Source organism: Hemicordylus capensis, chromosome 6 (assembly GCF_027244095.1).
Source record: "Hemicordylus capensis ecotype Gifberg chromosome 6, rHemCap1.1.pri, whole genome shotgun sequence".
NCBI lineage: Eukaryota > Metazoa > Chordata > Lepidosauria > Squamata > Cordylidae > Hemicordylus > Hemicordylus capensis.
Genome location: NC_069662.1, coordinates 126063453 through 126085172, shown reverse-complemented (window position 1 = coordinate 126085172; position 21720 = coordinate 126063453). Strand labels below are relative to the sequence as shown.

The following is a 21720-nucleotide window of genomic DNA, read 5'->3' as shown; positions in this document are numbered from 1 at the left end:
TTCTGCCCTTCCCAGAGCAGCTCTGTCTCCTGAGGGGAATATCTTAGAGTGCTCACATGTGGTCTCCCATTCAAATGCAACCAGGGTGGACCCTGCTTAGTTTGTGGGACAAGTCATGCTTGCTACCACCTACTCAGGTTTGGGAGCTGTACGTGCTCCCAGTTTTTACTTGTGTGCAAGAAAGCTATGTGGGAGGAGGGAGAAGTGATTGTGTGGGAGACAGGAGCTAGGTAGAGCAGCTTCTTCTGCTGCCTTGGTTAAATGCTGGGTATGAAGGCTGGGTAGGATGGCACTGTCCTACCCATCTCCTGTCTTTCACACAATCACTTCTCCCTCCTCCTACCTAGTTGATTGCTCCCATAGAACTGTAAATTGAGAGCATGCACAGTTCCCAAACCTGGATAGGATGTCCTACTCAGTTTTTCATTATGTGAACAGCCTCAGTGCTGAGCTAGATGGACCAATGGTCCATCTTCAGGAGACGGAAGCTTCCTATGTAGGAAGGGCTCTCTATGTGAGAATCTCTCTGCTGTGGTGGTTAGAATGTTGGACTAGGACTGGCAAGACCAAATCCCCATTCAAACTCATTGGGTTACTCTGGGCCAGTCACTTATCTCTCCGCTTAACCTACCTCACAGGGTTGTTGTGAGGATAAACATAAACATGTATCCTGCTCTGGGCTCCTTGGAGGAAAAGCAGGATATAAATACAATACAATACAATACAATACACACATACATGTACAATTAGCCCTAGGATGCTTGGTTTCCACAAGAGGAAGAGAAACGGAACAGCCAGCCAAAAACCAGTAGCCTACCAGTGTTTGATATATCAGAATGCTATAAGCACAGGTACATCTAAAGGTGAGCTCAGAGTGGGTTTGATCCTCTTCTTGATGTCTGTAGTGTCTGTCTGAACCCTACAGAATTGTTGCAGAGGCTAGTAAAACTGCTATATATGTGGAAAGCCAAAAGTCATTTTTAAATTAGCAACTGCTATAACAAGTCTAGAGATGGTTATGGATGAAGCTATTGGCTCTTCATGCATACAGCTCCATTCCCGTTAGCCTTTTCAACATGGCTGTGCATCCACCTCCATTAATTTGACTGTGCAAGCTAGCTCAAAGAGCAGGCTCCAAGGACAGAGCCGTATGACCGGCAGTTTGTCAGCATTTTGTATTTAAATCAATTTTTAAGGAAGCGAGAAGCTTATTTTCAAGTTCCCACTACTGCTAATCCTCCTCTAGAACCTCATGAAAATGGTATTTTGTATCAAATCTGTATTTGAATTGTTTTCAACTTCTCCACTTTGCTGCTTCAGTTACTGATGACAAATGGTTCAGATTGACGGCCCCATTCAGACGTAGCGTGAAACCTCAGGTAGATGAAGTGGTGGTTAATCTGTGAATCTGAGAATCATGCTGCAGACGATTGATCAACTGTGGTTTGGCATCCTCCAGCTTGTGTACAGAGGAACCCCTCCTCCTTTCTAGTCTGCCCAGGCTGCCTCTCAGCAAGCTCCCTTCTGCTTGCGTTGCCAGCCTGTGGGTTACAGAGTGCAGCAGGATATGTCACTTCTTGCATGTGACAAAACATCAGCACCACGCCCCGCCCCTGCCTTCTGTAATGAAAACCAGAGGCAGTGCACTGTTTCAGAGTTGCATTTACTGACAGAAAGGAGTTCAAGCAACTTCTCCCCCCGCCCACACCCCATGCCTGCTGCAGAACTCTCTGCCACAGGAGTGCCTAAAAAAACCAGCAATTTCTGAAAGAAAATGAAAATGCACATTATGAAATCCATTGAAGGTTTGTGTGAAACCTAGAGATTTCTATATTCAGGTATAGAAAATAAACAAACAAACAAATAAATAACCACCATTCTATCACCACACACAAATGGTGGGTTAGAGAACAGAAGAGGATTAGTGCAGGGGGGAAAAACAAACTTAGAGTCATGGTGCAAATAACTTTGAGGAAGCATTTCCCCAGAAACGGATCCTCTGCATGTGTGCCTTTGTCCTCTTCGGATGTTGAGGAAGAGTCAGGAGGATGCTTGCCACCATCATCACGCCAACTTTGTCCTTTCCGCTTCCTGCAATCTAGGCAGGAGTGTGGGTGTGAACCCTTGCACACCCTGAAGAGTGGGTTTCTTCCTGGGGGATGTGCAGGTGGAGACAGGATGCTTTGCATGCCACATGCGTGTCCCTTTTGCTGTTGTGCTCTGGGTTTGGGGTGGCAGTTGTTGCAGCACTGGAACCGGGTGGGGGGGCATGCTGGGTTGCCTGCTGATGTGTGACCCCAGAGGGCCCTTGCCCTGCCTGTAGATGCATGAATGGTGGCTACAGGGATCCAAAGGCTGGGGTGTCTTGGCCAGGCCCCAGATATGCCAGCATGTAAATTGCCTGCATGAGCATCTGTGGCTGCTACAGTTGATGCTGGTGGGGAGGATGAGTTGGTGCCACCTCGGCCAGTCATGTAATTGATTCAGCCATCCTCTTGAGGAAGGCCGTGTAATGTTCAAGTCACCTCTCTGCTGCAACATCAGAGCACTCCATGGCCCTGACCACTTCTTGCACTGCATACTCTGAGACCACCTGGAAGATCCTACTCCCTTCTGCCCACCTCTGGTCTTCGTTGTGGTCTACTTCTTGGAAGAAGGCACATGTAGCCTGTGAACTCTCCACATTCTGGGCCACAAGTTCCCTTGCAGGTTGCAAGCAATCCACATGCCTCCTGCTCCTCAGTTGTGCTGCACGCTCTGCACTGGAGAGTCACAACCTGGAGAACCTGGAGGGAGAATTATGAACAAGGAGTAGAAGACTGTTAAGTGCTATAGCTTGAAAGGGTTTTTAAGTGCTTTGGAAGCAGCATACTAAGCATGTTTGGAGGGATGACTCCATAGACTGCCTGATTACTCCCAAGAGATAGATAAGAATCTCTAGGAGCTGCAAAAAATCTGCTCCCTCTTTCTGCCTCACATGGTCCTGTGAACCATATATGGCCTAAAGGTGCCATTTGTTGAAGCGGAAGCTGGAATCGTTTTTCAAATGTTGTTTACATTAATCATCACTCTGAAACTCAAGATCCCTGCTCTAAAAGTTGTTCCCTGCACATTAAGGGGAGGCCTGAAAGAACTGGGCTCTATCAACGTTGCTGGCACACAACTACCCTCATCCCCAAGTTCAAAAACCTGTGGCCAGGGCTGAAGGGAGCTGTGTTTAAACTACTACTGCTGGGCCAATGGCACCCAGGCCTGTCCCAGGGTAGTATCAAGAGCTACAATTCACACATAATTGTACCTGTTCTTAATTGTAGCAATGAATGCCAGAGTAGTTTGTGACCAAGATGGATGGTTTGCTAATTGTACATTGTATTCTGTTAGGATTACTGTTTGGACATAGCTGTCTCAGCTTGGAACATAGGAAGCTGCCATATACTGAGTCAGACCATTGGTCTATCTAGCTCAGTATTGTCTTCACAGACTGGCAGCAGCTTCTCCAAGGTTGCAGGCAGGAATCTCTCTCAGCCCTATCTTGGCAGTGCCAGGGAGGAAACTTGGAACCTAGATGCTCTTCCCAGAGCAGCTCCATCTCCTGAGGGGAATATCTTACAGTGATCACACTTCTAGTCTCCCATACATATGCAACCAGGGCAGACCCTGCTTAGCTAAGGGGACAAGTCATGCTTGGACATAAGAGCTGTTCTCTCTGCAACTTGTTCAGCTTAGGCAAACAGGTGCACTCACCAGGTATTTCTTCTTGCTGTAGATGGTACTCTTCTCAGAGGTGAAGCTAGGTAATTTTGGAACGTGGACCTATTGACATTACAACCGTATCCCTTGCATGATAAGCATTGTCTCCCTATGCGCGCACACACACCACTTTGATTTGAAACCTTAGACATTATGAAAACATCTGCAAAATAAACAAAGTGTAGCAAGCAAGGTCTCAGAGGAGGAAGAGGATTCTTATGGATTTACAGAGAAAACAGAGGCAATGTTTAAATAGCTGTGTTAAACACAGATGCACTTCCCTTGTGATGAAATGGGCACCTTCTCCTTTTCTGAGCAGAATTTGTTCAAACAGTTGCAAACTATTCCAAGTCATTTAAAAAACAACAACTATTGATCCCACTAAAGGTATATTAAAAGGGACATCAGCATCACCACCAGATACTACATCTTGCATTAACAATGCTGCTTTATTGATAACATTAAAAGCATATGCATAGATAATACATAGACACTCATGTTGTTCCCTCCCAATGAAATAAATTTGGCTGGCTTGCATTGCAACAAGTAAAAATCACCTTGCTCATTTTCACAACTTGTCCTCCATGGTTGCTTGCTGAGCTGTCTGTGTAGCTAATCAAGTCTCTGAAGTTAGAGGGCAAAAATGGAAACATTATTGTGCAAAGGCTGCACAAAAGACTATTTGGCTTAAACCCTATTTTAGCTGGAGCACTCCATCAGTCCAATTTTCTTGCCTGCCAGCAGGGCTAAAGAAGTTTCTCTATACAGTGAGTGGCCCCAAGGGCAGCCAGCACCTTCCTCTAGCTGCTGCCTGAAGACTCCCCACTCAAGAGTAAGAAAGAGGCACACACACACATGCTCCCCAGCTCTTCATTGTGACTTTAGGCAGCACCAGATCTACTCTAGTTGTATTCCATCTAGTAGTCTTTTATGTTTTGTTGTTTAGAAGTCTGTCCCAGTGGGGATCCTGTAGAGAGTGGTGGGTGGGGGGTGGAGTCAGAAAGGAAAAGGGAGGAAAAGGAGAAGAAAATGGAGTTGTTTCTGAATAAAGTCTTAGAGGCTATTCACGCAATGGGAGAAAATCGGGCTAGCGGAGGCTAGCCCGATTTTCTCCCATCGTGAGAACCACCAAGCTCAGCTGTGAGCCCGGTGGTTCCTAAGCGGGTAACCTACCCCTGGTAAACTACTAAGCGGGTAAACTACCCCTGCCTTTAAACCAGCTGTGCGGAGTGAGTACTCCGTAAACCCAGTTTTTAAAATCGTGTGTAGCCGTGCTGTGGCAACTCAAGAGTAGACTCCCACGACCGGGAGGCTGAAAAGCAGCCTCCCAGCTCGGGGGTCTCTCCAGCATGCCCTGCACGCTCATGCAGGGCATGCTGGAGCTAAGCCCGCTCTCCCCGCTAACCCTCCCCAGGTGGCTCCCACTAATCGTGGGAACCGCCTCAAAGTTAGTTAAATCTACATGCCACCTTAAGTGCTGCAGTGGGGAAATGCTTGACTAACAAGCAGAAGGTTGCCAGTTTGAATCCCTGCTGGTACTATATTGGGCAGCAGTGATATATTTTTTTATTTTATTTATTCAGTTTTTATATAGGAAGATGCTGAAAGGCATCATCTCATACTGCGCAGGAGAAGGAAATGCTAAACCCTTCCTGTATTCTACCAAAGAATACCACAGGGCTCTGTGGGTGCCTGGCGTAGAAATTGACTCGGTGGCACACTTTACTTTACCTTACCTTTTAAATCTACATCAGATTACTTTGTGTTTATGAGGGAAGTAGCTGTAACATAACTCTCTCCCCCCCGCCCCCCGCCCCCAGCATCCATTCCAGGACCCCAACCCACAGCATGAGATCTCAGTTACTGGAATCCAGTTGTTCTGGATGAAGAACAGTCACTCAGTTACCTGTTGCTGTTCTCTGGACTGGACTGGTCTGGTGGTAGTTCCCTGGTTGGTCTGGGTGTGTGTACACAGTGGCAAGCAAAGGAGGCACTTACTGGCTGGCTTGCTGCAGGTGCCTGCCTGGCACTACTGCCTCTGCCTCTCCCGTATGTACTAGAGCCTCTGCTTTGGGAAGAAAGAGTACAAATATGTAACACTGTTATTTCTGATATGTGCTGTTGTATCACTCCTCCAAAAGGCCTGGCATATGTGTCTTATGTGGGAAAACACCTTAGTTGTGAACTTGCCTCTCTCGCCTTACCCTACTAAATCCCCACTTCAAAGTATTAATAAAAGACTTGATGGCTAAAAGGGCCTGGAAAGGAAAGCAACAGTTGTTTGACTTGCTTTGTAGATAGGTTAGAAGGATTTGTCTTTGCTTGCTAGGAGCCAACATTCATTGTAATTCTTTAATCCTATTTTCTCAAGTAAACCTACAAAAGACATCCCTGCTCTGATTCCTTGTGTCTCCTCACACACCCACTGGCCAAACCCTCCCTGATTTTGATATTCCAAGGGTGCATTGGCACATCAGAGAGATCCCTTGGATTGTGGTTCGATAGTACACTAGTACATTGGCACACTTTGGTGAAGTCTCTCAAACCAAAAAGTCCTGCAGTGTGTAACATAAGTGAAGTGGAATACAGCTGGGACATAGATGTGGACGGAAACCTCCCTCATGAAAACAAAGCTGCACACAAGCCCTCTTTCTTATGATGGAAAGATGGGGGCACTGGGGGCAATTGAGATGTGTGTGGCCAGAAATACGTTCAGTTCTTTGTGTTACTAGGGCTTTGTGTGCACAAAGCACTACAGTGATGGATCGTTGAGACTTCTCCTGCTGTCTCCATCTTGTCCTCCCATCCTTTTTTTGCTGAGGAACACGCGAGGTCCTAAACATGCAAGGGAAAGCTGGCTTTCTCCAATGTGATTCTGTCCTTTTAAATGCACGAACTCCAGGGATGCAGCAACCCTGTTGCCAAGCAGCAGGAGTAAGGAGATGGCAAAGGATGGCGCAGCTGCCCTAGACAAATTTCTGGGCTTCTCTTAGCTGACTTCTCTATGGTTGGAGGAGGAGCTTGCATACAAAATCCAGGTTATAGTGGCAGCAGATGACACCGTCGTACCTTGGAACCTCAAGTTTCAGCAGCGAAACAACTGAGGGTTCAAATTCAGGTTTGGAAGTGAAAATAGAGTCATGGTTGGGTGACAAAACCGTGGCTTCACACATTCTGACAATCACAAACTCCAACTCTGGCGTGTTTACATCTGATTTGCCATTATGTCCAAATGGGGCCATAGTCTGTCAAGCAGCCAAACGTAATTCATCAAAGGGGTACGTTAGGGACATGTCAGTGCCCAGAAAATCTGCATGACACTACAGTAATCCATAGCTCAAATTAAGTTAAGGGGAATCAATTACCTCTGAGAGGCACACAAATTGCTGTACCTTTTCAGAGAGAAAAACCAGCCCCTAAAAACTAGATGTTATGGGTGGACCTAAGCTAGCAGAAACATGGTGCATTGCCCCATCCCCGCTAGCAGCAAACAACAACGTGGAACATGAGGCACACACTGTTGTAGATGACATTACATATATAAATATACTGGGTTTTAAATGCTTTTAATCTTTTAAATGATTTTGTTAATTGATTTAATGTTTTAAATGATTTTAATTGTAAACCGCCCAAAGATGCAAGTTTTGGGAGGTATATAAATATTTTAAATAAATAATAAAATAAAATAAAATAAAATAAAATATATGAAACAGATTTAAACTGACTCAGACCACTGGTCCATTTAGTTCAGTACTGGTTAGCTGTGACTTTGCAGGGTTTCAGACTTGGATCTTTTGCAGCTCTACGTAGAAGTGCCAGGAATGGAACCTGGGACCTTTGCATGTAATGCAAAGGTCTACCACTGACCTACATCTTCATCTGACCCTACTGCACAAAGGGAGAGAGAGTAATCATGTGTAGTTGTACTGCTTAGCTATATTCTGAAACATCCTCTTTAAGCCATTGAAGCATACGGCAAATGTATATGGAGTCGTTTTTCATCATGATCTTTCTTGCCTGCCAGTAATTCTTTTTCTTTTGGAACAGTTATTTGCAAACTCATTAATAAACCAATGAATTTACAATTAATTATTTACCAGTTATTGATGACTTGCTATTGCTTATCAATAAGGTCAACCATGTTCATGGCAGCTGAGTAATTACCTGCAGCTGAAAATAACTCTCTGTTGGAGCTACACTGACCTTATCATCCAGGCTCTATGGAGGAAGTATCAAGAAATGGCCAGCAAATGAATGCATTGGTTGGAAGCCAATGAGCCACAAGAGACTAGGGAGTGTAGCCATTGCTAACTTCATTCCACTGGTTTGTGTCAGGGTGGGGTCCTCAAAAGTATAGTAGGTGAGATCTAGCAGTGGGCACAGTATAACCTGCATTCTGACAACAGTGTATCCCTAAAACATAATTATATGTGCTCTGGCTGCACAACAGAACATAGGATACAGAACTTGTATTGTAGGATATAATATAAGTCTGAGCGATCACATGAAACTGTGGGTTTTCTACCTTTAAATTATTAACCAAACAAGCCTCTTTATGTTATTACTGAATAGATTCAGAGGAAATAGATTCAAAGATGTACAGTAAACATAATCTGAACACTTTAAATCAAAACTCAAGGGATATTTGTCTTTATTTACTTCAGCACTTTTGCTTGCCCAAGAGCTTTCACATTTTTGTGCCAGAAAAGCATACTGTAGATTTCAGAGGTTAAAACTAACTCCTTAGGACTGATCCCAGGCTTCTTAAGAACATGGAGTCATACATCAGCTTTGAGGTGTCAGTTATTAGAAATGAAGTGCCAGGAGAATGCACTTCATGAATAAAAATGGCGATGATGTCAGCAACATTGGAGCTTGCTCCAAGGTAATGATGATACATGTTATGTCCCATCATGAGTTGGATGGGAACCAGGTTCTTTGATACAGAGAAGCTAAATCATTTTACATTAGCAGCAACGTTGCTTATTCTTGCATAGTTCTATGTTCCAAAAATGAGATTTTCTGAAGACTTTCTGAAAGGGAAATTTGTTTGTTTAAAAAATATTTTAAGGCAAAAAGAAAGAGAAAGAAAAGACACTGTTAATCATAATAAATATTCTATTATCCCCAAATCTACCCCTAAAATTTGTAAATTCTATATGTGGTTGGCTAGTACAATTTGCACAATCAGCAATATGATTCAGGTAGGAAGCTTGGATATGTGTCTTTCAACTACAGTAGCATTTATGTCCGTCGTTGAAAGAGAGATTCAAATTGCTAGAAAGAAAAGAATAATAGGGTGGAAAAGGCCAGTAGAAGCAAAGAGAATGGCAACAAGATCAAGAAAACGAATCCGCAAACTCTCATGAAAAGGACCCCAGGATACTCAGCATAATGTCCAATTTATCTATTAGAATGCTTTTCATCGGGTCCCCCCCCCATGTTGGTGTTAGTCTGAACCATTGCATTTGCTAGCCATTAAAGTTGTTAACATGACCAAAATCCCTGGGGCTAGGAAGGGCTGGGGAGAAGGCAGGAACCTTCCTGCCTACCCCAAACAACTGCTACAGCTTCCTGGCTCTGCAGCACTACATGCTCACCATAGGCAGATTAAGGCATAGGCAGGAGGCGGCGTCTGCCTATGGCAGCAAAATTTAAGGAGCAGCACTCCTCAAATGTTGCTGGGCACTTCTGGGGGCTGCAGTAGCTATGGAGAGGGGGGGCACGAGGGGACCCCCCCCCTTTTGTCTCTAAAAATTGCTGCTGTAATGGCAGGATGGAGTGTGCTGTCGGCTAACTGCAGGGAGGATGGAGGAGGGCGAGGAGAGAAGAGTACTCCCCTTTACTTCTTAAAGTTCTGCCCATAATTTTTTCTGGTGGCGGCACAGCAGCCCCTCACCGCCCCTCCAGTAACATCCAACCATCCCGTCCCAAGGAGGGGTGAGCAAGTGGCCAGTGAGCGAGCTCTTCCACTAATTTCAGGCAGCCATTGGCTGCCTGAACACTGTTTATTTCACTTTCCCTCCCTCGAGAAGGAGAAATAAACGGCGTTCAGGCAGCAAACAGCTGCCTGAAATGAGGGGGAGAGCTTGCTCCAAAGGCTCTCTAGAGCCCTGGCCATACCCCCTTTGTGTCATCACATTGCATCATCACACAAAGGGGGTGTGGCCCCTTGCGCCCCCGCCCTCCCCATGGCGGCAAAAATCCTCTTTGCCTATGGGTGGCAAAGAGGTTAATCCGCCTCTGATGTTCACACAACCTGCATGCAAACGCTCTGGAAGTGGCAAGAGTGAGGGGGAAAGGCAGGCTGGGTCCTCCTGCATCCCACAATGCACCATACAAGGAGTACAGTGCACTGGGGGAATTCCCCCTCTGCCAAGCACTCCTTCCATCTGGCTCTATGGACGTTTGGGCTGCCAGCAGCTCAAGCATCCACATGACCCGGCAGTGAGGGAGGAGGATGCACATGTGCACCCTCCTCCCTCATTTTTAGCCCAGGTTCCAAATCCAGGAAACCTAGCTGAGAAGTGCCAGTCCCAGGCTTTTCACCAACCCCAGTGCTTCTCATGACCAGGTCTATCTGGGTAGAGCTGTGCTAGCCCAGACAGACCTAGTCATGAGAATGACCTCATTGTTTACCACAAGGGTGGCAAGCCTGGGGCCTTCCTGCTGTTGTTGGACAACAACTCCCATCATCCCCAGCGGCACAGACCATTGTGGTCCAACAACAGCTGGAGAGCCTCAGGTTGGTCCTTTCTGGGTTAGCACAGTGTGTTCTAGATGCAGATTGACCTTTGTAAGGAAGAACATCTGAAATTTAGGATTCTGTTTACAGATCCATCTGTGGAAAGAAACCTCATGGAATGCCTGGATATCTAAAGTGATCAACTGATAACTTTAATCTTTGGACACAATATATATATGAGAAGCAGCTCCTCATCCTGGGAATTTCCACATTGCATTCAAGGTCAGAGGTTTGTGTGGCAAGCAGATGCATGTGAACAGTTCGTTGCATGGAGCAACCATCATGAGGCTGATTTGAAAATGAATCAGACCTCAGCATGACCATCTATACTTTCTTTTCTGTGATTGGGAAAGCTAGAATTGCTGTGGTTAAATGCTTCCAGCTTATAGTTTTATCTTGGGCTGTCCAGAAATAGAAACATTGCAACATTGTTTTATATATGATATACTGTATACTCTTTGGGGCGGAGGGGCGTCTCACCAGTAAGCAGCGATACGGCTTTGCACACAGGAGGTAGAATTAGGGTAGCATGGAGAAACGAAGCATTTTCCTTTCCACAAACTATAATGCATGTTATATGTGAGCCATAACTCATATGTAATAAGAGTACCACACAGCAAGTGGCATAAATTATGCCCTTTATCCTTCTCTCTCCCCCTCTCATTATTACAGATTTTAATCATCTCACTCATTTGTCAGCCAATCCACAGTTCCTGAAAAGAAATAGGCACGTTTCAGACCACAGATAGGAGCACACAATGGCAGTTGTCAATAGCAGTATGACAGATCAAATTTACATTCAATACAAAAGACGTGTATGCTTTATTCATGAAGAATAGCTTAGTGCACAGATATCATCATCATGGAACACACAGAGATGAGACTTTCTACCAAGAAATCCATCTGTGTAATAGATTGGTGTGTTCATCATCGACTACAAAAAATCATTCTTTAAAAATCAATTCTCTAAAAATTCTTCAGACTTTGAGACTAAGGGTCTTAGTTATTTCTGCAACCTGATAGACAAGATGTACTCCACTTTGGGGCCAGGTTCTGTAACCACTACTTGCATTACTGCCCAAACCTATCCATGTTCGGCTGCAAAGGACAGGCAGAGAAAGGCTGCTTAACTCTTTCCTCTCTGGTCATTTTACAGCTCAGAACTGCCCTCCCAAAGCAGTTCTGTGTTCCCTACCCCATGGGAAAAAGTATACATGAACTCAAGTGCAGCAACATGCAGTAGAAACAACCACCCTTAACACATGAAATGTATCACACTTCTTTAGAGGAAGTTGAATGAAAGCCCACTCAACCATCAAGCTTGCTGGATCACCCAAAGTCTGCTATCTTCTCTCAGCCTAACCTACTTCACTGGACTGTTGTGTGGATAAAGGTGGAGGAAGAACCACGTACAGGAGAACCCCATTATTCACGGGGGTTCCATTCTGCGGGGGTGGTGGTGGTGGCAAATAGCGAATCTGTGACTAATAGGGCATTAAAGTGAAGGTAAATCGGGGGGGGGGTTAGGTTCCAGCACCACCCCAAATTGCCTCCCCAAAATGGACAAAAGGGGTCAAATAAAGTGCCCTACCATGCTCCACTGCTCACAAGGAATCCAAAGATGCCCCCAAGAGTAAAAAAAATGGGTGAAAGTGAGCCATAAAATGGTTCCCCAAGTCAAAATGGCAGCCAGAAATGACCTCCTCGGTCATTTTATTATTTATTTATTTATTATTATTATTACATTTATATCCCGCTCTTCTTCCAAGGAGCCCAGAGCAGTGTACTACATACTTGAGTTTCTCTTTCACAACAACCCTGTGAAGTAGGTTAGGCTGAGAGAGAAGTGATTGGCCCAGAGTCACCCAGCTAGTTTTATGGCTGAATGGGGATTTGAACTCGGGTCTCCTCGGTCCTAGTCCAGCACTCTAACCTACACCATGCTGGCTCTCCTAACCACTACACCACGCTGGCATTTCCGGCATACACAGGTTTAACCCTTTTTGTGCTGGATTCCCCACCCCCACCCCCAGTGAATCCCGAGTTTAGATATCCATTACCCAACCATGGATACACAAAACCACAAATGCTAGACCCACGATTAACGAGGTTTTCCTGTACACCTCTCTGAGAATCTTGGACGAAGGGCAGGCCATACATGCAGCAGACAACAGAACAACAGGTGGGGTTCTGATAGATACAGCTTTTCTTACCAATGTATCTGTTCATCCCAGTACAAAAGTGAGAGCTCCATTTTGTCCCACCATGAATCCTCATTAGGAGTACACCACCACCAACTAGCTGCCCACTATATGTATATGCAGTGTGTGAGAGATGAACGTGGTTAACACATGAATTGGATGCAATTTCCTGCAAAGAAGTGGAGGAACTAAATTCATCTTGCCCGAAGTGACCCTCAGTGGGAGTATGTAACTTGTAGATATTTAAGGAGTGGGATGGGCAGCGGGGAACCATGTTTATGGTTGGGAGTATATTTCTCCCAATGGCAGCCTGTCAGAACCTGACACAGAGAGGTTCCTTGCTCAGTGGGCCAATCCAAGGGCTTGATCTCTTTGATAATTAGGCAAAACAGGTGATACACCAGATTTCCCATCCCATTTGATAGTCGTGTGGGGAAACAGTGTGTTTTCAAACTAATTATCTGCCTGGAAAATTATCTCCTTCTATCAATATTGCATAGAAAAACTAGATAAAGACGTCTGTGGATTTCTTTTGCTTTTCAGATTACCTCTCTCTCTCTCTCTCTCTCTCTCTCTCTCTCTCTCTCTCTCTCTCTCTCTCTCTCTCTCTCTCTCTCTCTCTTGGATTTCCCAAGGAATACAGTCACCTTCTTCAGTCCAATTTTTAAAAAGTTGTAAAGCTATGTGCTGACCAAGAAATGGCTACTTGTCATATCATAATATTCCTCCCCTCACTTCATTCTCTTGCATAGAGTTTGCAAACTGACAGAAAGCCTGTTTGGGGCTGCACAACTTGTTTGATGGAAATTGCCACTTGCTAGGCTCCTCGGCTGGGTTTATCATTATCGCTGACAAAAGGATTAGAAACATGGGGTGGTGTGCTGTTTTCGCAGACTGATGGCCCATTCTTGCATTTTAAATTGCATCCTATACTTTTACAAAACACATATCTGCACTTGTCCACAATCATCCCCTCTGTCCTTGTCTCTTCTCCTCCCGCCGCCCACCCACTGTTGTTTTCCCATTGTCTGACTTAAATGCTAAGCTCTTGGGAACAGGGGCCTATATTTTTGCCTATAACATTTTATCAGGCATAATGTACATTCTTGGCACTGTATATACCTGCTAACTGGGCAAAGAGGCACCTTTTACCGTGGTGAATCTCTTTATTTAGCAGGGGGAGAGTAACTGGCCCTATCCACCCGCAGCACAGTACTTCCAGTGACTGTTGCTGGTGTCTATCTTATATCTTATGTTTTGTTTTAGAATGTGAGCCCTTTGGGGACAGGGAGCCATCTTATTTATTTATTCTCTGTGTAAACCACCCTGAGCCATTTTTGGAAGGGCGGTATAGAGATCGAAATAATAATAATAATATATGAATGGAATGAATGAATACACACACACACACACACCATCTTCAGCATTTATAGGTCACATTTTGGTCCTATGAATGCCCCTGCCCTCACAAATAAGAAAGTGCAGTACAATAAAAACCAACAATGTAATGATCCCCCCCTCCAAAAAAACCCCACCCAAACTCCATTATAAACTACTTCATTATAAAAGTACATTCCAGTCATTTGGAAAAATGCACGATTCAAGCAGGATTTACTTTCTAATAAACACATCTCAATCATATGAGAGCCAGCGTGGTGTAGTGGTTAGAGTGCTGGACTAGGACCGGGGAGACCCGAGTTCAAATCCCCATTCAGCCATAATACTAGCTGGGTAACTCTGGGCCAGTCACTTCTCTCTAAGCCTAGCCTACTTCACAGGGTTGTTGTGAAAGAGAAACTTAAGTATGTAGTAACCACTCTGGGCTCCTTGGAGGAAGAGTGAGATATAAATGTAATAATAATAATAATAATAATAATCAAGAGCTGTCTAGATTGGTCAGCACTGATGCTCTCAGAAACTCCCCTCTACAAAATTATTTGAGCAAGTAGAAGCAGCTGCAGAATTTGTTTATAGTGCCAGCAGGGAAGTGTGAAGTAATAGTAAAGAGAGTTCTTCATACTTTGTACAGAAGCATCCTTTGCATTACTGATATAAGAAACCACAGTCACTCCTACAGATCTGGGATTAGGGGGCAGAGTGCTCTTAGGTCAGCCTTCTATGGAAATTTGAGCCCCAGGAGCTCAGTTTTAGCACAGGGTAGTGGCTACAATGGGAAAGAGTGAGCATGCTCTATCCATGCTGGCTCTGCCGCACCATTGCAAATTTGTCACAATGGTGACATTGCAGACAAATGTCACAAGAACATTAGTACTTTTCCTTCCACAGCATTAACATACCTACCAACATGTCACAGGAAGAACTGAACAGAGAGGTTGAAGTTCAAAAATAGAATGAGGTTTATTTTAGGGTTTAGGGGTACAGAAAAGAAATATGATTAACAGGCAATATAATATTTACTAGCAAAACTAACAAAACCAACAGATCAATAAGACTATGTTACAGCTCACAAAGAGGCAATTTGGCTTGAATTCTGAATTAGGTTCACTCAAGGCTGACCAGAGAAACGGTCTTTGGAGAGAACAGATTTGGATTTTAGAAGAAGCAACAAAAATGGGAGTGAGAGGTTTGAGAAAAGGGGTTAGCTACTACCTAGATCCATCCAGTGGGGTGTCAGGACCCTTGTAGCTCAGTCAATACGAGGGACCTCTCCTCCCTGGGGCAGGCATGAGGGCAGGAGCGGAAACCCAGGGACCAGGCAGGGGTCCGTGAACCAAGACAAATCCAAGGAGGATCTGATCTTGGGAGACCAGGATCTCATAGCCAAGAGGGCTGGGCAGACTGGGTTTGGGAAAAGGACTGGTCTGGAGGTGACAAACAAGACAGGAGCGTGAGTCAAGGCAAGGCAAGGTGGAGGTGCCACTGCCAAGACGTAGCGAAAGGCAGCTGGTGAATCCAAGGCAGAAACACATGGATTGATTGTGTCTTGATTACTTATAGCAAAAATCTTGCCCGAGGGCATTATGCTGATCGCACCTTTCAAAGGTAGACAAAAGGGACAAGACCCAGGACCTATCGTCCTAATGAAATGTGTTGGGTGTGCTTCTTTTCAGTAAAGAGGCTGAATAGGTCTAAAAGACCCATGTAGGGCAAAACGCAATGGGTGCATCAGGGTTTATCTAAGGTCTTTTTAGAATACTTGGGAATAATTAAAAATGTTAACAAGTTAGCTTCCTGTGCCCTGAGCCAATCATTAACATGCTCATTAGTAGAGGAGATGACCTGCTACCTTCTTATCACTCCTTCCTGAGGAGGTGATATCTTAACCTGATCCGCTGTGCCAACATAGGGAGAATACTTGGCTAATCTTTGAAAGAGCAGCATTTGATTCAATCACATCTACTCTGGCATTCCCCACCTGAAAGCAATCAAGGGGCAAGCACAGGGAGGTTCTCCTCCAATCCCGAAATTAAACTTGACCTGAGAGCTACCATTCCCAGGCTACAAGCCAAGAAACATGCCCTGTAAAATAGCTCATTTGGTCCACAAAGTTATTAATCTCTCTAGTTTTGGGAATAGACCCCACCCCCTCATTAGCATGTCTCAGAGTGGAATGGCTCCCTACAGTGACCATACTAGAGTGTGTTTAGAGGTGAATAAAAGAGAAGACAGAGGAATGACCCAGAACAATTAAATTTACAACAGTTATTTTTATTGAATTATATGAAGTGTGTCACGTGTCAATGTTTCAGAACGAAAACATCTTATTTCATTATATGTTAACATACACTGTGTGTGAAGCAAAACCCTGGAAAGCAACTTTTTCCCCAGCGGTGAAGGAAGAGAAAGCTACGCTATATGAATGAGCTGCAGTGACAAAATTAAAGCATTAGTAGACAAGGGAAGGAGGAAGCTGAACAGATTTCTTATGAACTGGAATCAATATAGTTCATGGCAAAGCAAAGGGTATTCTCTATTGAGCTGAGGTGTTTGATTAATGTTCTGCATTTTGATACTTACAATTTGTTAGTTTTTGGTGATACAGTTGGTTTCTATTTTTTATTTTTCCTTTTGAAAATGAAATTAAAATATGATTTTTCTTTTAAAAAGTGAATACAAACTTCATAAAGCGAATGTCAGGGATGCTGGAGCCATTTCCTGCACTGAGCAAAGAGCTGGACTATCTCATGGAGCCAGCGTGGTGTAGTGGTTAGAGTGCTGGACTAGGACTGGGAAGAGCCGAGTTCAAATCCCCATTCAGCCATACTTGTTGGGTGATTCTGGGCCAGTCACTTCTCTCTCAGTCTAACCTACTTCACAGGGTCGTTGTGAGGAGAAACTCAAGTATGTAGTACTCTGGGCTCCTTGGAGGAAGAGCAGGATATAAAATGTAAAATAAATAAATAAATAAAATATTTAAGGCCCTTTCAGCTATAATATTCTATCGTTCTAGGTAATGACTCAGATCTCTGTGCCTATCATGCAGTAAGGTGGAAACGTATAAAAAGAAGAAAAACAAATTCTTTAGGAAGATAATTGAAATTACAGTCACTTTCCTTGTATGCTGTTGCATCTTAAGTGCTTATGATTACCTCACTGGGATCAGTGAACTCGGGCTCATCTGTTGTTTGGCTGCACGTAATTATTTTTGTCAGTCAGTAAGGGCAGTGTGAAGACAGTGTGGGAGAGACTGCATGCTCCACGCTTGCCACCACGGGCAGCAGTTCTGCGGCACCACGGCAGCTTTATCACAACGACGTTGCGACTTCTACATGTTTGCGGCTTGTTTAGGTGTGAAATATCATGTGACAACCCCCCCCCACCATATTCCCCCGCTCCGATTCCACGTGAGGGCCAGAGAAGGGCAGAGGGCTTCGAGATGTACTACTGAGCATGCTCAGTAACATCCGGCATTACCATTTGACGGGCAAGTGTTTTTGTTGCTAAACTGGGCAAGCACGGCAAGGGAAAACAGCCACCATTCCTCCCTGTGCCTGGAAGCGTTTGCCCCATCACGCCCCTGGTGAGTTCGAGGGGTGGGTTTGCGGGCTCATGCCGCTGGCCTCCTGGTTTCTGTGTGGGCGCGGGCGCGCTTGCTTGGGGTTGTTTGTGGAAAGACTTGTATATCGGGACAAGCACCTCGCAAAAAGGGTGATAAGGAGGTGGTGCCTTGTAGTTGTCTGCGGAGACTTGGCCTCCGTGAATCATCTGCTTGCAGGGCACCAGGGCTGGGAACCCCAAACGTGGCTTCGGAGATGGCAATGGAAACCATGCAGAGGGTGTTTTGGGATGATGGGGCGAGAAACGAAGGCGCTGCTCTCTGCCATTTTATGTCCCCTTATTACAAACATACGACAAAGCCTGCCTCGGCTGCATCTTATTCTCCTTTCCTTTCCTTCCTGTCCTCCACCACAACTATTTCGTGAGCTCGCCGAGCGTTCCGGTGTCTAATGTTTATTTACCGTTGTCCAATTCGTATATTATCATCAACTGCTGTCACAGGTTTTGTACCTTTAAAGATCTCTAGAAGCATCTTTCATACACACAGGGGGCGTCTGAAATCTGAGGCTTTGTAAGATTAGTATTCACGTTGTATGCCATTAAACACATGGCAGGCCATGTCCAGCAGACTAGAGAATGCCAAGTTATGACTTATCTCTACTTCTTCTCTGCGGGGAAAATTTGTAACCCTAATAATTACTCCATAGCTATTAGACTGTGCATGGAAGTGCAACAGATCAGCTGTATTAATGTGGGCATTGTGGATAATTACTGCCCTCCCCACCACCAGTGTTTCCTCTAACAAGGATTCCCAGATGTTGTTGACTACAACTCCCAGCATCCCCAGCTGAAATGGCTTTTCCAGGGGATTATGGGAGTTGTAGTCAACAACATCTAGGAATCTCTGTTAAAGGGAACACGGCCCCCAACACTCTTTTCTTTCTTTACAGTAGCATGTTAATTTTGTTTCCAGAGAAAACATAGGATTTCCCCATCACCACATCAGTGATAAATGATGCCTTTAGTTTAGATAAGCAACAGGGAAGCCTCCAAGTCAGGAATTAAACAGAACTCAAAGGACTCCAGGTCAAGCTCAAAAATTGAGTGCTTGATGCTTCCACCCCTCCCACTTAATATTTAATTCTGCCACCCGGGAACTGGAAACAGTTTTCATGCCTTGCTCACAGTACAATTACACTGAGTCTAAGACCTTTGGGAGATTATTTATGTTGCTTATTTCTGGGTTTGTGTCTAGATGTTATTGGTTTTTAGATGTTGTTCCGACTTTGTATTGTTTTTATATCTGAGCCACCTTGGAGGGTTGTTATCGAAAGGCAGCTTGTAAATGAGGGTAGGAATAAATGGAAAGTTGTCACAATGAAGGGAAGTAAGAATTGGGGACCCCCAAGGTTCTGTACTGGGACCAATGCTCTTTAACTTATTCATAAATGATCTGGAAGTTGAGTTAAGCAGCCAAGTGGCCAAATTTGCAGGTGGCACTAAACTGTTTAGGGTAGTGAAATCCAAAACAGATTATGAGGAGTTTCAAAAGGATCTCTCCAAACTGGGTGAGTGGGCGACAAAAGGGTAAATGAGGTTCAATGTAAGCAAGTGTAAAGTGATCCATACTGGGGCAAAAAAACTCCACATATACACTGATGGGGTCTGAGCTGTCAGTAACTGACCAGTACAGGGATCTTGGGGTCGTGGTGGACAGCTCGATAATAGTGTTGACTCAGTGCACAACAGCTGTGAAAAAGGAAAATTCCATGCTAGGCATTATTAGGAACATAGGAAGCTGCCATATACTGAGTCAGACCATTGGTTTATCTAGCTCAGTATTGTCTTCACAGACTGGCAGTGGCTTCTCCAAGGTTGCAGTCAGGAATCTCTATCAGCTCTATCTTGGAGATGCCAGGGAGGGAACTTTAAACCTTCTGCTCTTCTCAGAGCAGCTCCATCCCCTGAGGAGAATATCTTACAGTGCTCACACATCGTCTCCCATTCATATGCAACCAAGGCAGACCCTGCTTAGCTAAGGGGACAAGTCATGCTTGCTACCACAAGACCAGCTCTCCTCTCAGGAAGGAGAGCTCTTAGGAAGAAGACTGAAATAAAACTGCTAATATTATAATGCCCTTATACAAATCTATGGTGCAGCCACATTTAGAGAACTGCATACAGTTCTATTCACCATATCTTAAGGAGGACATTATAGAACTGGAAAAGGTGCAGAAGAGGGCAACCAAGATGATCAGGGGCCAGGAGCACCTTTTTTATGAGGCAAGGCTACAGCATCTGAGGCTTTTTAGTTTGGAAAAGTGACTATGGGGAGACATGATGGAGGTGTATAAAATTATGCATGGAGTAGAAAGAATGGACAGAATTTTTTTTCCTCCTTCTCTCACAATAAAAAACCAGAGATCATCTCCTGAAACTGACAGCCAAGAAATTTAGGACTGACAAGAGGAAGTACTTTTTCACACAGCACATAGCAATAGCAATAGCACTTACATTTATATACCGCTTTATAGCCGGAGCTCTCTAAGCGGTTTACAATGATTTAGCATATTGCCCCCAACATTCTGGGTACTCATTTTACTGACCTCGGAAGGATGGAAGGCTGAGTCAACCTTGAGCCTCTGGTCAGGATCGAACTTGTAACCTTCTGGTTACAGGGCGGCAGTTTTACCACTGCGCCACCAGGGGCTCATCCATAATTAATCTATGTGATTCTCTGCCACGGGACATGGTGATGGCCACTAGCTTGGATGGCTTTAAAAGGGGCGTGGACAAATTCATGGAGGACAAGCCTTTCAATGGTTTCTAGTTGGTGGCTATAGACCACATCTGGCCTCAGAAGCAAGATGACTCTAAATACCAGTCGCAGTGGGGAAACAGGCTGCTGGACTAGATAGGCCTTGGGCCTAATCCAGCAGGATTGTTCTTAAATGTTAGATATACTAAAATTGTAATTAACCATCAAGTAATTGCATATTTGTGCCCCCCACCTAATCTGCTATATAGTTTGGACAGATTCTGTAGATCAGCATAAGCCATGTCCCAACTTCTTTAGCAAATGAGAAGAGGGCCCATGAAAAACTAAGGACTATGAAATCTACCCCACACCCTGCTGCCATTATACAATAGTAGATGACTGCTATGGGTAGTTTCCTGACCATCTAGCCCAGGGCTGCTCAACTTAGGCCCTCCTGCAGATGTTGGCCTACAACTCCCATAATCCCTGGCTATTGGCCACTGTGGCTGGGGATTATGGGAGCTGCAGTCCAAAAACAGCTGGGGGGCCTAAGTTGAGCAGGCCTGATCTAGCCCTACAGTGTGGTTGTAATTGTCCTATAGCACTGACTGATGAAGTTCAGGTAGCTGGCTCATCTAGAAGCTTAGCAGCTACTTGCTATTGCACTTGGCAGTGCGGGGGTTGGGGGAGGATTTCATAATCATCCTCAGTTCTTCATGGCAAGCTGGAAGGTGCTCATTTAGTTCTGAACCTGAGCAGTACAGTAGGGTGTGGAGGTATTTTTTAACCTTCTCTCATCCTGCATTGCTCATCCTGTAACCTGCTCTCATCCTGTATCTCATCCTGTATTGAAGACTTGGAGGGGAATGAAGTTGAGGGATGGATGTCTCATGCCATGAAACTCCTGGCTCTATTTTAACCCCACCTCATTCTGGGATATTTTAAGCAAGTTTGATGCTCTGGTCCCTGCACAGTTGAAAGAGTCCAAGGTGATGTGGTGGGAACCAATTAGGATGAGATTAAGCATTTTTCTCTGGAGCCCAATACATTTCCTTCCCCTGGACTCTCATATGCAGAACCCCCTGCCTTGTCTTTGAATGGTCCTGTTTCAATGCTATGCTGATAGGTATGGGACTGCCAAGTTCATAATTAGAAATCTCCAATTTCAAGTGGAGATCCACAAGAAAATATTGCATGTATCCCCAGGCCCTAATAAGAATCCTACTGTTCAGGGTTCCAGTCAGTCAAACAGAGTCTTGTAGCACTGTTCAGGAGGGGCAAAAAGGACACCTTTTCTCCAACATTGC

The 21720-nt window shown here is 44.7% G+C and overlaps 1 protein-coding gene across 2 annotated transcripts in view; it reads left to right on the top strand.

Moving 5' to 3' along the window:
* The window catches only part of TMEM106B (transmembrane protein 106B), an 85518-nt gene that overhangs the window by 38651 nt on the left and 25147 nt on the right, over positions 1-21720 (top strand). Inside the window, exon 1 of one of the 2 annotated variants that reach the window (XM_053259806.1) lies at positions 17523-17677. The exons of the other annotated variant lie outside the window; for it this stretch is intronic. The gene's annotated coding sequence lies outside the window, so the exon portion shown is untranslated. Of the gene's footprint in view, positions 1-17522; positions 17678-21720 lie in introns of those variants that run through there. 2 annotated transcript variants of the gene reach the window in all.